Genomic DNA, 16033 nt, shown 5'->3' with positions numbered 1-16033 from the left:
TTAGGAAAATGTCTCTTCAAGTCCTCTGCCCATTTTTTAATTGGGTCGTTTGTTTCTTTGGAGTTGAGTTGAGTGAGTTTTTTATAGATTTGTGATATTAATCCCTTATCAGATATATCATTGGCAAATATCTTTTCCCATTCACTAGGATCCCTTTTTGTTTTATTGATGGTTTCCTTTGCTGTGAAAAAACTTTTTAGTTTGATGTAATCCCACATGTTTATTTTTTCTCTTACTTCCCTTGCGCGAGGGGATATATCAGTAAAAATCTTACTCCGGGTAATGTCTGTGAAGTTTCTTCCTATATTTTCTTCTAGGTATTTTATGGTTTCAGATTTTACATTTAAGTCTTTAGGCCATTTTGAATTTATTTTTGTATATGGTGTAAGGAGGTGGTCCAGCTTCATTTTTTTGCATGTGTCTGTCCAGGTTTCCCAGCACCATTTATTGAATAGACTGTCTTTACCCCATCGTACATTCTTGCTTTCATTGTCGTAGATTAAATGGCCATATAGGCGTGGATTTATTTCTGGACTCTCTATTCTGTTCCATTGATCTATGTGTCTGTTTTTATGCCAGTACCATGCTGTTTTGATTACTGTAGACTTGTAGTATAATTTGAAGTCAGGTATTGTTATACCTCCCACTATGTTCTTATTTCTCAAGATTGCTGAGGCTATATGGGGTCTTTTATGGTCCCATATAAATTTTAAGATTATATGTTCTATTTCTGTGAAAAACGTTGTTGGTAGTTTGATAGGAATTGCGTTGAATATGTATATTGCCTTAGGCAGTATGGACATTTTAACTATATTAATTCTTCCTATCCACGAATGTGATATGTGTTTCCATCTATTTATATCTTCTTTCATTCCTTTCTTCAGTGCCTTATAGTTTTCTGAGTACAGATCTTTTACTTCTTTGGTTAAATTTATTCCCAGGTATTTTATAGTCTTTGGAGCAGTTGTAAATGGGATTTTTTATTAATTTCTCCTTCTGATGTTCTATAATTGGTATATACAAATGCAACTGATTTCTGAATATTAATTTTGTATCCTGCTACTTTACTAAATTCATCTATCAGCTCTAATAGCTTCTTGGTGTAGTCTTTAGGGTTCTCTATATATAGTATCATATCATCTGCATATAATGATAATTTTACTCCCTCCTTACCAATTTGGATGCCTTTTATTTCTTTTTCTTGTCTGATTGCTGTGGCTAGAACTTCCAGCACTATGTTGAACAGAAGCTGAGATAGTGGGCAACCTTGCCTTGTTCCTGATCTTACGGGGAATGGTTTTAGCTTTTCCCGTTGAGTATGATGTTAGCTGTGGGTTTGTCATATATGCCTTTATTAAGTTGAGATATGATCCCTCTAGTCCCACTTTCTTAAGGGTTTTTATCATAAATGGCTGTTGGATTTTATCAAATGCTTTTTCTGCATCTATTGATATGATCATGTGATTTTTATTTTTCATTTTGTTAATGTGGTGTATCACATTAATTGATTTGCGGATGTTGAACCACCCTTGCATACCAGGGATGAATTCCACTTGATCATGGTGTATGATCTTTTTAATGTATTGCTGAATTATGTTCGCTAATATTTTGTTGAAGATTTTTGCATCTATGTTCATTAGAGATATCCGCCTGTAGTTTTCTTTTTTTGTGGTGTCTTTGTCGGATTTTGGGATCAGGGTGATAGTGGCTTCGTAAAAAGTGTTTGGGAGTCTTCCCTCCTTCTGGATTTTTTGGAAGAGCTTGAGGAGAATACGTGATAATTCTTTTTTGAACGTTTTGTAAAATTCACCTGTAAAGCCATCTGGTCCAGGGCTTTTGTTTGTTGGGAGATTGTTGATTACTGATTCAATTTCCGTGGTGGTAATCAGTCTATTCAAGTTTTCTGTTTCTTCTTGAGTTAGCCTTGGAAGGTTGTACGCCTCTAGAAAATTGTCCATTTCTTCCAGATTGTCAAATTTGTGGCATATAGTTGCTCATAGTAATTTCTTAAAATTTTTTGTATTACTGCGGTGTCTGTTGTCACTTCTCCTCTTTCATGTCTGATTTTACTAATTTGGGTCCTCTCTCTCTTTTTTTTAATGAGTCTGGCTAAAGGTTTGTCAATTTTGTATATCTTCTCTAAGAACCAACTCTTGGATTCATTGATCTTTTGTATTGTTTTTTGGTTTCTATTTCATTTATTTCTGCTCTGATCTTTATTATCTCCTTCCTTGTGCTCCCTTTGGGCTTATTTTGCTGTTCTTTTTCCAGAACCCTTAAGTGTGACGATAAACTTCATTAGTGATTTTTCTTGTTTCTTTAGGTAGGCCTGCAATGCTATGAATTTCCCTCTGAGGACTGCTATCGCGACATCCCATAGATTTTGGGTCGTCGTGTTTTCATTTTCATTTGTCTCAAGATATCTTTTGATTTCTTCCTTGATCTCCTGCTTGACCCATTCATTATTTAGTAATAAGTTATTCAGCCTCCATGAATTGGTGTGTCTTCCAGTTTTTTTCCTGTAGTTCATTTCTAATTTCATAGCATTGTGATCAGAGAAGACAACTGGTATGATTTCAATTTTCTTAAATTTATCAACACTTGTTTTGTGGCCTAACATACGGTCTATCTTGGAAAATGTTCCATGTGCGCTTGAGAAAAACGTGTATTTTGCAGCATTGGGGTGAAATGCTCTGAAAATATCGATTAAATCCAAGTGGTCCAATGTATCATTTAAGGCTGTTGTTTCCATATTGATTTTCTGTCTGGAAGACCTGTCCCTTGTTGTCAGAGCTGTGTTGAGTCCCCTACTATGATAGTGCTACTGTTGATCTCTGTCTTTATGTCAGTCAGTACCTGTTTTATATATTTAGGTGCTCCTATGTTGGGTGCATAGATGTTTACTAGGGTTATGTCCTCTTGTCGAATCGATCCCTTTATTATTATATAGTGCCCATCTTTACCTTTTAATATGTTCTTCATTTTAAAGTCTATTTTGTCAGATATAAGTATTGCAACTCCAGCTTTTTTCTCATTTCCATTTGCATGAAATATCTTACTCCAACCCATCCTTTCAGCCTCTGTGTGCCTTTTGTTCTGAGGTGAGTCTCTTGTATACAGCATATACAAGGGTCTTGCTTTCTTATCCACTCAGCCACCCTATGCCTCTTGATTGGAGTCTTTAATCCATTTACATTTAAAGTGATTATTGATAGGTACATAGTTATTGCCATTTTTCAATTTGTAGTTAGGTTGTTTTGATCTTTCTTCTATTTACAGAAGTCCTTTTAGTATTTCTTGCGATGCTGGCTTGGTGGTAATAAATTCCTTTAGCTTATTTTTTTCTGGAAAGCTCTTTATCTCTCCATCAACTTTCAATGATAGCCTTGCTGGATAAAGCAATCTAGGTTGTAGGCCTTTGTTTTCCATCACTTTGAGTATCTCCTGCCACTCCCTCCTGGCCTTCAATGTTTCTGTAAAAAAGTCATTTGATAGTCTTATGGGAGTTCCCTTGTATGTAACCCTCTGTCTTTCTCTTGCTGCTTTTAGGATTCTCTCTTTGTCTTTAAGCTTTGCCATTTTCACTATAATGTGTCTTGGTGTGGTCCTGTTTGGGTTTATCCTGGTTGGAACTCTCTGCACTTCCTGGGCTTGTATGTTGGTTTCCTTCATCAGGTTAGGGAAGTTTTCAGACATTATTACTTCAAATATGTTCTCAATCCTTTGCTTCCTCTCTTCACCTTCTGGTATTCCTATGATGTGCATGTTGTTGCGCTTGATGTTATCCCAGAGGTCTCTTAAGCCATCCTCATTGTTTTTTATTCTTTTTTCTTTCTGTTGTTCTGTTTGGGTGATCTCTGCTACCTTGTCTTCTAAGTCCCCGATTCGATCCTCTGCTTCATCTAACCTGGTGATAATTCCTTCAAGTGAGTTCTTAATTTCGGTAATTGTGTTCTTTAGTTCTAACTGGTTGTTCGTCATGATTTCTTCATCCTTCTTTATGTCTTCTCTAAGTTCCTTAAACATTCTTATCACCAGTGTTCTGAACTCTGTCTCTTTAAGGTTGGTTACCTCTGCTTCATTTGGTTCCAGTTGTGGAGGTTTCTTCTGTTCTTTTATTTGGACGTGTATCTTTGTTTCCCCATTCTGGCTGACTCTCTGTTTGCTTTGATGTATTAGGTAGATCCCCTAGAGTTCTTAGTTCTTGCTAGGTTATCTTATGTAGTATGTATCCTTTTTATATTTGACTTGCACTACTTCGTTCTTCTCCTTTGCGTGTGCTCCAAAGGTGACTCTTGTGTTGTGTATATTGTCCTGTTCAAGAAGATCTTTAATTCTTTTTTGCTTGTGAGTCGGTGGGGTTAACTCCTAGGTTGATTCGTTGTGATACTTGGCTCTGCCCACCACAGGGCATTCTGCTGCGTGAGGGTTGACCACTTAAATGTGGTTTGGCCTCTATGGGCTCTTGTGACTGCAGAGAATTCCCTCTGGGTGTGTGACTTATAGGTCAAACCCGGTGGTACTCTGGTTTGGTCTGGAGTTGGCCTCTGGATATGTTTTATCTTGTGCCTCTTAAGCTGGGCCCTGGTAGGGCAATTTCAGAACAAAGCAAATCACCAAGCACAACAACAACAACAACAAAGAAAAAAATCAAATACATTCACATGTAAAAACACCCGATAACCCCCACTCGACACAGGCAAAGATATCAAAGATATAAAGACAAAGCAAAACAAAACAAAACAAAGCAAAACAAAAAGCAGTGCCAGTCTTGGCTTAAGCCCACCAAGGAATGTCCAGGTTGTCCTCTGCTGTACCAAAGAGCCCCCTGCTTATTGTGCAGGCAGAGCCGGTCACCTGGTGCCCTGAGTGACTTTGGGACTGTAGATTTAAATGCATGGGCCTGAGGGGTCTGGATGATAGTTTTTACAAAGTCAGTGCAGTTTCTGTCCTTGCCTGCACATATGCACACTGAGAGTAGCACCACCAGCCCCATGTCCAGTACTCCTGAGTCTTAGGGCCCTTCTTCAGTGTGTGTGTGTATGGGAGTGGTGCGGGCAGGAAATTTCTGAGCTGCTGAAAGCCCAGAGCTGCGCCTGCCACTTACTGCTGATCCCTGGGAGTCCCTCTGCAGTTGCACTTGCCCCGCCCTAGGCAGGCCAGAAAGGGTGGGGGCTGGTGATGGAGGGGTCTTCTCTCTCTCAGCCCAGCCGCGGGTCACCCTCTTCCTGCAGGCCAGAAAAGGTGGTGATTGGGGGTGGAGGAGTGTCTTCTCTCCTAGCCCAGCCAAAATCACACTCTTCCCAGCCTCTTCCCTGGGTCAGGGCTGCCTGTCAGTCTTTCCAGAGCCTGAGCACTACTATGGCTTCTCTGTAATCTGACACTACTCCTCAGTTCAGGGGCCAGTTTAAGTCTCTGGAAGTGCGGGGGTAGGATTGGAAGAGCTGGGGGGAGGGGCCCAGGTATGGAGTCTGTGTTCTCTGTCTGCCCTAGGGCCCACTAGCCACCCTCCCGGCAGGAGAAATCAGCCGTGGGACGCAGGGAAAGAGCCCACCTCCTGGTCTCTGTGCTGTTCGTTCTGCCCTGGGATCCCGTGCGTGCCCGGAACTGCGGGTGCCACCGCAGTTTTCGCTGCTGCCGCCGCCGCCGCTGCCGCCGCCGCCGCCGCTGGCTGGGAACCCGCTGCGGGCCCGCACGTTTTCACTCCACTCCCTTCCTTCCTTCCCCTTCTCGCCCAGTTAGCGCATCTTCAAGTAATCCTTCCACGAGTCTCTTAGCTGTTCTGTGTGATGAGCAAAGAGTTCTTTGATGGGTTATAGGTCCCGTTTGTAATAAGATCCGGAGGAGAACTCAGAAAGTGCGCCCTGCTGCCGCCATTCCTATCTGGGTTCTCACTTGTTTTTAACTTCCTTCTAAGCCACGGTCCCCTCTTCACTACATTTGCATTTTTTTCCCCATTGCTGAACTATCAAAGTTGTGTGCAAAACTCTTCTTTTCCTCTGGCCCCAGTTACCTCTTTCTTGCCCTCTTCTCTAACCCCCAATGTTTTCCTTTCCTCATTTAGCCCTGACTCTTCTGCCAGTTCCCTATCTTTTAGCTGTGCCCCTCTTCCGTCTTCAAGCTCCCATCCTCTCTATATACCCTCATATACTTCCTCTGCCCCCATCTTCTCCCTTAATACCTCTCTCTACCACTTAATCTGTCTCTCTCTCTCTCTCTCTCTCTCTCTCTCTCTGCCACTTTGCTTCTGAAGACTGGCTTCTCTCTTTTTCTTTTCACTGGCCTGCATCATGTCCACTTATCGCCCACTCCTTCCACTTAGCTAGATTCACTTAGCCCATCCCTGCCACTTCCTTCTAGATGCTTAGTCCCTGTATTTGCTAGCAGAGAAGTCACATTTAGATGTCAACTTTCTTGACAATGCTCTCTTGAGGAAGTAAGATATCCATAGCTTCTGAAACACAAATCCCCTCCGCATTTGGAAAGCCAGGCAGGCATTTTCCTGCTTTTCTTGGGTTGTCCCAGGATTACCATGCACTTATATGGAGACAGCAAAGTATTCAACAAATGCTAGTTCCATCCCCTCTTTTGACAAGTTTTTTTCCAGCCCATGGTACTGGAGGATTTTGCCTGAACCTTTAGGAATAGATGGGACAGTCCTTCTCATCAATTGACCTCTGTATGTCAGATAGTGTCCCGACCCGCGGGACACTACACGAGGGACCCCGAAGCACCTAGAAGGGAGGAAAATGGGAGACACAAAGACCGGAGACAAGACAGGAGTTCTGATCAAGTCTCTCTTTATTGTAGCTCAATCATGGGTTATATACATTTTTGTGCTGGGTGGAGGGGCATTAACATAAGCAGGGTTGCCTCAGGCTGATGGTCTTAAGCCATCTGGACATACCCTACAGAATGTGGGTGTTACCTAAAGACCCAAGTAACTTCCTCTATCTCATGCTTCTCAGTCATGTGATGGTGCCTTACAGGCACCCGCCCACTACAGGTCCCCCTTTTCTGTTTTATAAAAAAGAGCTCTGAGCCCCTAGGGAACTGTGCCTGTCTTAGGTTGGGACAGTCCATCTCTGTGAAACCTGGTACAGCGACAGGTTTTTGATTTTTTATGTTACTTAGAGAGCTGTCCTCTTACCCGTCATTGGCTATCCAGTTCATCTCACAGGGGAGGAGTCCTGTTTTATGACTCCTGTTATTGGAGATAGGGATCTCCTCGCTCTTGCATCTCCAGTCGGGTGTAATGGACCTGTATGGGCTTGGCCTGCAAGGCCTCTATTTGTTGTCTGAGAAAGCGCATGAGTTTATTGAGGAGTATGGGTCCCAGTGATAGTAGGATAAAGCACCCAAGTATGGGGCCAAGCAGGGGTAGTAAGTAGGGTAAAAGTCCATTGAATCCGGTCCAGAGAGGGTTGGAAAGGAGGTCTCTTCTTCTTTTTTCAAGGTCTTCTTGTAATTTTTTGACTCTGTCACGAACAATTCCAGATTTGTTAGCATAAAAACAGCATTTTTCTCCGAGGGCCAGACAGATGCCCCCTTTTTCTGCAGTAAGTAAATCTAATCCCCTCCTGTTTTGGAGGACAACTTCTGCTAGGGAATCAACCTGATCTTGAAGATCTTGGATAGTTTCTGAGAGTACCTGGACATCTGATATGAGTTGTCCAGATAATTTATGGTATTGTACTAGGGAATGTCCTATTCCTGCGGACCCGGTGGCAAGTGCGGTGGTGATGCCTAGACCCGCTAATAAGGGAATAAAATGGACTGCACGTTTAGTGCGTCCTGCAATATGTTCGAAAGTCGGGATAGGGACTGGCTCATCTCCTGGAATGATGGATACATCTGGGAGGAGGGAGGCTAGGGTACAAACTCCTGTCCAGTTTTGTGGTAAATAGGTGTAGGCATAATTATTTCCACAAATATATACCGATCCATTGGGTGCACACATAGGAGAGGATACATTAATGAAGGAGGAGCAATTTGTAAAGGAGAGGCTTCCTAAATTAACCTCTGTAGTATTGTTTTGAGTGGGAGAGAGGATGCACGGGGTATTGTTAAAGCCAAGGGGTTGGACTAAAAAAGGGAGAGCTATGTTGCATGAATTATTGGTAGTAGAGGTGACAAAGGGATAGGGTATAGCTAATGGTAAAGGGGTGTCTTGTAGTAAACACAGCCAGCAGTCTGTGGCGTAGGATGAATTAACAGAAAGCAATAACTTGTGGGTAGAACTAAGAATGTCAAAAGTCTGAGGATCAATGTCCACGTGACCCGGTTTTTTAGGGTGGGCCAAAGGGTGATAGGTAAGTTTAGGGTTACTTACCTAAACTTTTGTATTTCAGCAAATTTTTTAATGCGTTTAATGCGTTTTTAATGCGTTTTTCATTGGATTGGAGATCGGCTGGACCCCCGCCGTCAAAAACATGTGGTATAGGGGATTCGATCTGTCAGCAAATATTTTTTCCTAACATATTAGATGCCGCGCAGGGTGTGGGTTTATAGGAGCCAATGCCAACCGCAGCAGGGCTGTTAGACCAGTCAGAATGAGGGACAGCGGGAGCAGTGCTTGTCAGGACAGCCGTATAATAAGAGGAGTTATCTTTTGTACATGTTTTATAGGTATTGTAACAAGAACTATGAATAATAGGGTAAATAGTAGAGCATTCAGCGGGACAAGGCTGAGGTTTTTCTTGTTTATATTGGGGAGAGGAAGTACAGATCCATTCTTGCCAGTTATTAAGATATCATCCATATAATGAATAATATAAAGAGAGGGCCACTGAGTTCGAATGGGATCGATGGCCAGAGCAACAAATTTTTGACAGAGTGTTGGGCTGTTGGCCATGCCCTGAGGTAAGACCTTTCACTGAAATCTCTGCATGGGCCCTTGGAAATTAGTTATAGGTATGCTGAAAGCAAAACATTGTCTATCTTGAGGGTGTAGAGGGATAGTGAAGAAGCAGTCTTTGAGATCAATAATAATTTTTAAGGATCCCGAGGGAATAGCTACAGGGGTAGGTAGGCCTGGTTGAAGGGCGCCCATAATTATCATTGTTTTATTGACTTCCCTAAGGTCTTGGAGAAGTCTCCAATTTCCAGATTTCTTTTTTATGACAAAGATAGGTGTGTTCCAGGGGGAGTTACTGGGCTCTAGATGCCCTGCCGCCAATTGTTCATGCACTAACTGATTGGCAGCATTTAGTTTTTCTGAACTTAGTGGCCACTGATCCACCCATATGGGCGAGTTGTCTTTCCAGGATATAGGGTCAGCATGGGGTGCAGGTTGGTCAGAGGCCACTAGTGAAAATGTCCTAAGCCTAATCGAGGCGGGCGCTGGGCAGTAGACAGGGGTTTTTAATTCCCTGTCCTTGTTTTCCTAATCCCTGACCTGGGAGAAACCCTTGTTTTAACATCTGGGTGGTTATCTTGGAATTGGGGCTGAACATGATTACTCTCATTTGGGATAATATGTCACGGCCCCACAGATTTACTGGGAGGTTGGGTACAACGTAAGGTTGTACTGTGCCAGAGTTATTTTCTTTATCTAGCCATGTTAGGAACTTTGTACTTTGTTTGGGGTTAGTTGTTTGTCCTATGCCTTGTAGGTGAGTAAGTGTGTCAGAAAGGGGCCAAGAAAGCGGCCAGTCTTCTTGTCTAATAATGGTTGCATCAGCACCAGTGTCAATAAGACCTTTAAAGGTTTTTCCATCAAGTTTTAAATCTAGCATGGGCTTACTGGGGGAGAGATTTTGAATCCAATAAGCATCTGAGGATCCAAAATTTTTGTTGTTTCTAGGCTCATTGTTGGCAGATTTATGGGTGGTCTGGAGTGGGAGAAGGAGTAGTTGAGCTATTCTCTGTCCCGGTTGTATAGAAATGAGAGAGGAAGTGGAGGAGGCTACAATCTGTATTTCTCCCATAAAATCATTATCTATAACACCAGGGTAAATATATAGGCCTTGTAGGCTCGAACTACCTCTTCCGATTATTAGACCAAAAGTGTTTGGTGGTAGGGGTCCGGTGACACCCGTAGGTAGTATCTGAGGTCCCATGTCAGGAGTTAATATTGATTTGGAGGAGGGACTGAGGTCCAGTCCTGCACTGCCAGGGGTTGCTCGGAGGAGACTTGAGACGGGACAAAGTTTTGTTGTGGATGAGCAAACCGAGTCGCCCCAAGGTTTGGATTCTCTGTAGGGGCCTGGGGCTGGCCCCTCAGGAAGTTTCCCTGCTGGGGCAGGAGAGGATTGCCGTAGGCATCTATTTTTGATCTACATTGATTGGCCCAATGTTTGCCTCTCTTGCATCTGGGACATACTCGCGGGAGCAATATGGGTGTGGGAGTGGGTTGGCCTAATGGTGTCTGGCGAGGGGTTGGGCATTGTTTGGCGAAATGTCCGGGCTGGCCACATGAAAAACAATTGTTTTTGTCTTTAGACAGATTAAGTAATGAATCTTTTAAAGCTGCCCCGATAGCAAGGCCCATTTGGTGACCAGGACCAATATCAGTGCATAGGCGAATGTAATCAGAGAGTGAATCCTTTTTTCTAGGGCGGATGGCTGCCTGACAGGCAGAATTGGCATTTTCAAAAGCTAATTGTTTGAAAAAATCACTATCAGTTTCTGTGCTACCAAGGAGTCTTTCAGTGGCGTTGGTTAGGCGACTGATGAAGTCAGCATAAGGTTCATCTGGCCTCTGTCTAATACTAGTGAGTTGAGTTGTGGCCGGCCCCTTAGGGAGAAGTTTTTTCCATGCCTTAGTAGCGGCAAGGTGAATTTGAGAAAAAAGGCCAGATGGATATTGTAGTTGAGCTTCATTTGTATCGTAGGGCTTAAAGCCCCTGAGCTTATCATAGGTCCAATCAGTGCACTCGCCTCCCGCTTCTGCGTTGCGGCGTGCAGTTTCTTTACAGGCCTCAGAAAACTCAGATTTCCAGAGAACATAATCGCCCCCCGATAGGGTGGCATGGGCCAAATAGTGCCAATCATGGGTGGTTAACCAGAGGTCATCTAGGGATTGTAAAATTGAGAGTGTAAAGGGGGGCCATGGGGCCATATTCGTCCACCGCTTTTTTGAGTTCTTTTGTGGTTTTTAAGTCAAGGCGTTTATAGTGTCTGGTGGGTTCTTTATTGTCTCTGTCGGGGTCTTCATCACTATCTGCACTGCCTCCTTCAGTTTTTATTGGGGGGAATTTAATAACGGGGGAAAATTAAGAGGGGTTTTTTATTTGAGATGGGAAATGTTTTTGTAGGATTTATGGAAAGAGGGGTAATTTTTTGAGTAGCAGCAGAGGAGAGTTGTAAATCTAACTGTTGAAGTTGTTTAAGGAGAGTTAGATGTTGTTTTTTGAGTTGAACAGTTCTTTGTAATTGTTGGACTTGGTGGGAGAGGAGAGTTTGATCAGGATCATGGATAGGAGCTAAAGGCATTTGGGGATTATAGGGAGGGGGCAATTGATTAGAGGCCAGAAACTGCCAGACAGGATTATGATATTTAGCGGCAGCTTCCTCTAAATCAGCCTCGTCCTCAGGGCTTAACTGATCGTCCTCAGGTGGGCTAGAATTTACATTAAGATCAGGACAATTAGGTGGTAGGGGAGGATATAAGGGCTTACTAGGATATTTTTGGTGGTCTCAGGATCTTCAGGAGGCATTGAAATAGAAATAGAATCTGAATCGTGGGAGGACTTACAAGAGGGGTCCTGTAAGGAGGAGGAGGGGCGGGAAGCGTTTTGTAAGAATGTGTTTCCTTCTTGTAACACTCGGTCGATGTCAGGGGTGTAGCGATCTACCATAAGTAGCTCATTAATGCAATGCCAGTAAGTGAAAGCAGTGATGGGGATTTTTTCAGGGCCAAAAGTTTTATAAAAGTCATTAAGGGCATCTCCAACCCTTTTCCATCTTTTGTGGTCTATGGTTCCTTCCTGAGGGAGCCAAGGGCAAACATCTTTTAAGAAATTAAAAAAGATAACTAAATCTTTTTTCTTGACTTTAACTCTCCTTATTTGTAAGGACTCTTTTAGTCCTGAGATAAACTTGTCATGAACACTAACCTCTTGTCCCATTATGATAAGGAATAAAGACTCTCCTCACGTAGGCAGTCGGTTGGTACAATCCGCCAACACGGACCCAAACGAGACGGCACGGATGGTAATGACCCACAGACGAATGTCTTTTGGGACTCACCCGGCCGGAGCGATGGGGGTGTTGGGGTGAGAGGAGAAAAAGCCCTTACGTGAGCAATCGGTTGGTATAATCCGCCAACACGGATCCCGAGAGGCGACGCGGCTGGTAACGACCCTCAGGCGAAAGCCAGTCGGGACTCAACCGGTCGGGAAATCCTCTGGGTGGACGATTGGAGCTCAAAGTAAGCAGGCAAAATCTCGCTCAAACGGTCCCAAACACCTAGAAAACTGTCTCGTTGGTGAACGACTAAAACCCAAAGTGAGCTGAGAGCAGATAAAAAGGGATACTGGGACAACAGGTTAGGGGAACCCTAGTCTAAGTGTCTGAGGGGAAGCCTGTAGACTATACATAAGTCTAGAACACAAATATATGTCCCATTTTTTGAAGGAGTCGTCCGCTTACCTGTACAGATCTCCCACAAGTTGGGTAGTCTTATGGTGATCAAAGAAGAAATATGCTGCAGCTCCTTAGACCGGACGAACTCAGGCGTCTCGTCTTCTAGGAGACTTCAGGCCCCACGTTGGGCGCCAGTTGTCCCGACCCGCGGGACACTACACGAGGGACCCCGAAGCACCTAGAAGGGAGGAAAATGGGAGACACAAAGACCGGAGACAAGACAGGAGTTCTGATCAAGTCTCTCTTTATTGCAGCTCAATCATGGGTTATATACATTTTTGTGCTGGGTGGAGGGGCATTAACATAAGCAGGGTTGCCTCAGGCTGATGGTCTTAAGCCATCTGGACATACCCTACAGAATGTGGGTGTTACCTAAAGACCCAAGTAACTTCCTCTATCTCATGCTTCTCAGTCATGTGATGGTGCCTTACAGGCACCCGCCCACTACAAGATAGAAGCAGAGGCCAGCTGCAGTTCTAGAGGCCAGGATCCATGTCTCCCTTGGCTTCTCTTTTTCTTTCATAGGACAATGTGGAATGAGTTGGATAGACCAAAGTCCTGGGCCAACCTGGCTACTTTTTGGTGGCATGGTGACTGATAAAGCTATCAGCACCCTTCGGAGAGCTTCTTCCCTTTGTTTCTCTCTGTCTGCCCTCCCCACTTAGGAGTTGATACTCCACACACACACCAATCACTGTGTGCATGCATGTGCAGGCACACATACCATGTCTCAGAAGTTCAAAGGCCAGGGACTTACTGCTCCACTTTTAGAGGAAGCTACTTCCTGTTGTAGAGAGTACATTCTGTCTGTCTTTTGGTCAGTGGATCCCACCTTGGCTCTTGAGACTTTAAAATTAGCCAAGGGCAGAGCGGCATGCAGGAAGGGAGGGAAAAGAGAACCCTTGAATATCAGAGCTGATAGGGCCCAGGCAGACCACCTGATCCAACAGCTTTGTTGCACAGCTGGGGAAGCTGAAGTTCAGAGAGGGGAGGAAACTTTCCCAGTCAGTGATAGAGCTAAGGCCAGAGCCAGGTTAGTGCCAAAGAAGAGCATCATCCTTGTCCATCTGCGACCCACTTCGGTCTCTCAAACTCACATTTCCAGACGGGGATTTTGTTGATTCCATGACAAATATAACAGTTATATTGGAGGCCTCTCAGGAATTGGAGACCAAGTGCTTCTCTTTCTGAACAAATGGGCTGCTTTCTCCCTGGCAGCAGATTAATACTCTGGCTCCTTTATCAGTCTGTGGGCCTGTTCAAGATCTGAAGGACAGACAGCTTGCAATAACACTTCTGCTGTGGAGTTATTGGGAGAATGAGTGCTATGGACAAATAGCTGGGCCCCTGCAGACACAGGTTTCCATTGGCACCCACAGGTACACTGCCCTAGTAATAAGGACTAATATTTAAGTGCCTATTGTGTACTGTGAAATCTACATGCATGATTACTCTTCATTCTTACAACAACTCTATGAGGAAAGCCCAATCATTTGCCTTTATTTTATAGATGAGGACACTGAGGCTCAGAGAAGTTAAGTGACTTACCCACGGTCTCAGCTAGTAAATGGTAAAGTTGGGATTTAAACCCACATCTGTCTACCTGGTTCCAAAGGCCATGCTTTTTGAGCTGTTAACCTGTAGATACTTTGCTTCAGCCTCATGACTAGGCAGACAAAGTGTGGGCCTTCAGAATGATGATACAATGACAATGATAATAAAAATTTAATATTTGCTCTTGCCTTTCCCATCTTGGCACTTCACTAGTCACCAGGGGTACAGAGACGAATCACACACAGCACAGTGTTCCCTCCAAGTGCTCACAATCTAATTAGGGATAGGGATGGTGTACAGACACATAAACAAATAACATGAGTTAGATAACATTAGAGGAACCCGTTAATTTATTTGTGTAAGCTGGTATGGGCAATTGTATTTGAATGAGATTTTGAGGGATAGGTGGAAGTTTTTCACTTATAGAAAAGGGGTTAGTTGGGGAGAACTAGTGAGAAGCCATCTAGGCAGAAGGAAAAGCGTAAGTAAAGGTAAAGAGGAATAGAAATCCTTGTTTTGTTCAGGGAGCAGTAAGTAAGGCACATGGGAGTGTTAAAGAGTGGGCAGAAAAATCATGCTAGCAGGTGGCCACAATCACTTAGTAACCTATGTTACCTTCCCAGTGTCATTAGGGGTTAGTGAAATTTGCAGTCCTGAGCCCTGTACCATCTTGTGGTGTCCATGGGTGACCTAGGACAGGTGTATGTATTAATAAACACTTGATTTATTGTGTCCTGGTCAGTGGGAGAAATTCCATGCCCATGCGAACTCAATGGATCTCCTGTTATCCCCAACTCAAAACTTTCCCCACGTGATCTCAGTCAGTATCCTCTGCACAGTCTCCTCTTAGTTTTGCACTCTTTCTTGTAATTGCAAGAAAGCAAAAACCATATAGTATTTCCTACTTCATCATGCCTGTTTCTCCAATTAGTTTGCTGACCTACATCTGAGACAATATAGGGTAATGTTTTAGAGAGTATCCTCTGAAGCTAGACTTCTTGGGTTCCTTCACCACTTAACCTAACACTTCCTAAATGTCAATAGCTTGATCTTTGACTAGCTATTAAACTTGCATATCCCTTAATTTTTTTTTTCACTGTAAAATGGCGATAATACTATCCCTTCCATAGGGTCATTTGAGGATTAAATGAGATGATATAAAGTGCTTAGAACAATCCTTAGGACATGTAAACATTTAGTAATATTTAGCTATTTTTATTATAATTATTATCAATGTTATTGTCTGAGGCTATCTACCTAAATCTACTAAATCAATAATTATTTCTGCCAATAACACTTGCCCAATATTACCAAACACTTTATATTACTTACCACTTTTGAATATTTTTGTGGATAGAAAACTCTTTTCCTAGACTTATTTTGTCTTATTTAGCTGTTATCATTTTTACTTGTCACTGCTTGACTTAATTATCCTTAAAACAACAATAACAATAACAAAAACTATCCCAGACAGGATTCTGATCTCGGGCGAGTTGCTTTACCCTCTCTGTGCTTCAGTTTCCTTTTCTGTAAACCAGGGTTGTTCATAACAGTGCCTACCTTATAGGGTTGTTATGAGAACAAAATCAACTAATTTATGTAAAACACTTAGAACAGTATCTTAGATCATAGTAAGTATTTAATGACAGGGTACTTATTATTATTACTCTTGCTTTTTGAAAAAGCAAGGTGTCCCAGACATATCTTGATTTCTTTTTCTTCCAAATTTGGTCCATGGTACCCTCTGAGAATTCTTGGTATCATTTGGTTGAGACTAAAGTGATGGTCAGGTCTTGGTGCTGGTTAGGGATGCACATTAGATTACTTTGCGTGAGAGTTGGTAGCAGTTATGAGGTCACTTAGAGGCTACTCAAGCCATTTCTATGACATA

At 43.0% G+C, this 16033-nt stretch overlaps 1 protein-coding gene across 1 annotated transcript in view; it reads left to right on the top strand.

Annotated features, from left to right (window-relative positions):
- The window catches only part of ARHGEF9 (Cdc42 guanine nucleotide exchange factor 9), a 311063-nt gene that overhangs the window by 36365 nt on the left and 258665 nt on the right, over window positions 1-16033 (top strand). The window lies entirely within an intron of this gene.

Source organism: Rhinolophus ferrumequinum, chromosome X, assembly GCF_004115265.2.
Source record: "Rhinolophus ferrumequinum isolate MPI-CBG mRhiFer1 chromosome X, mRhiFer1_v1.p, whole genome shotgun sequence".
Taxonomy (NCBI): domain Eukaryota; kingdom Metazoa; phylum Chordata; class Mammalia; order Chiroptera; family Rhinolophidae; genus Rhinolophus; species Rhinolophus ferrumequinum.
Note: the sequence above shows the minus strand (reverse complement) of the source record. Positions and strands in the feature narration are given on the sequence as shown.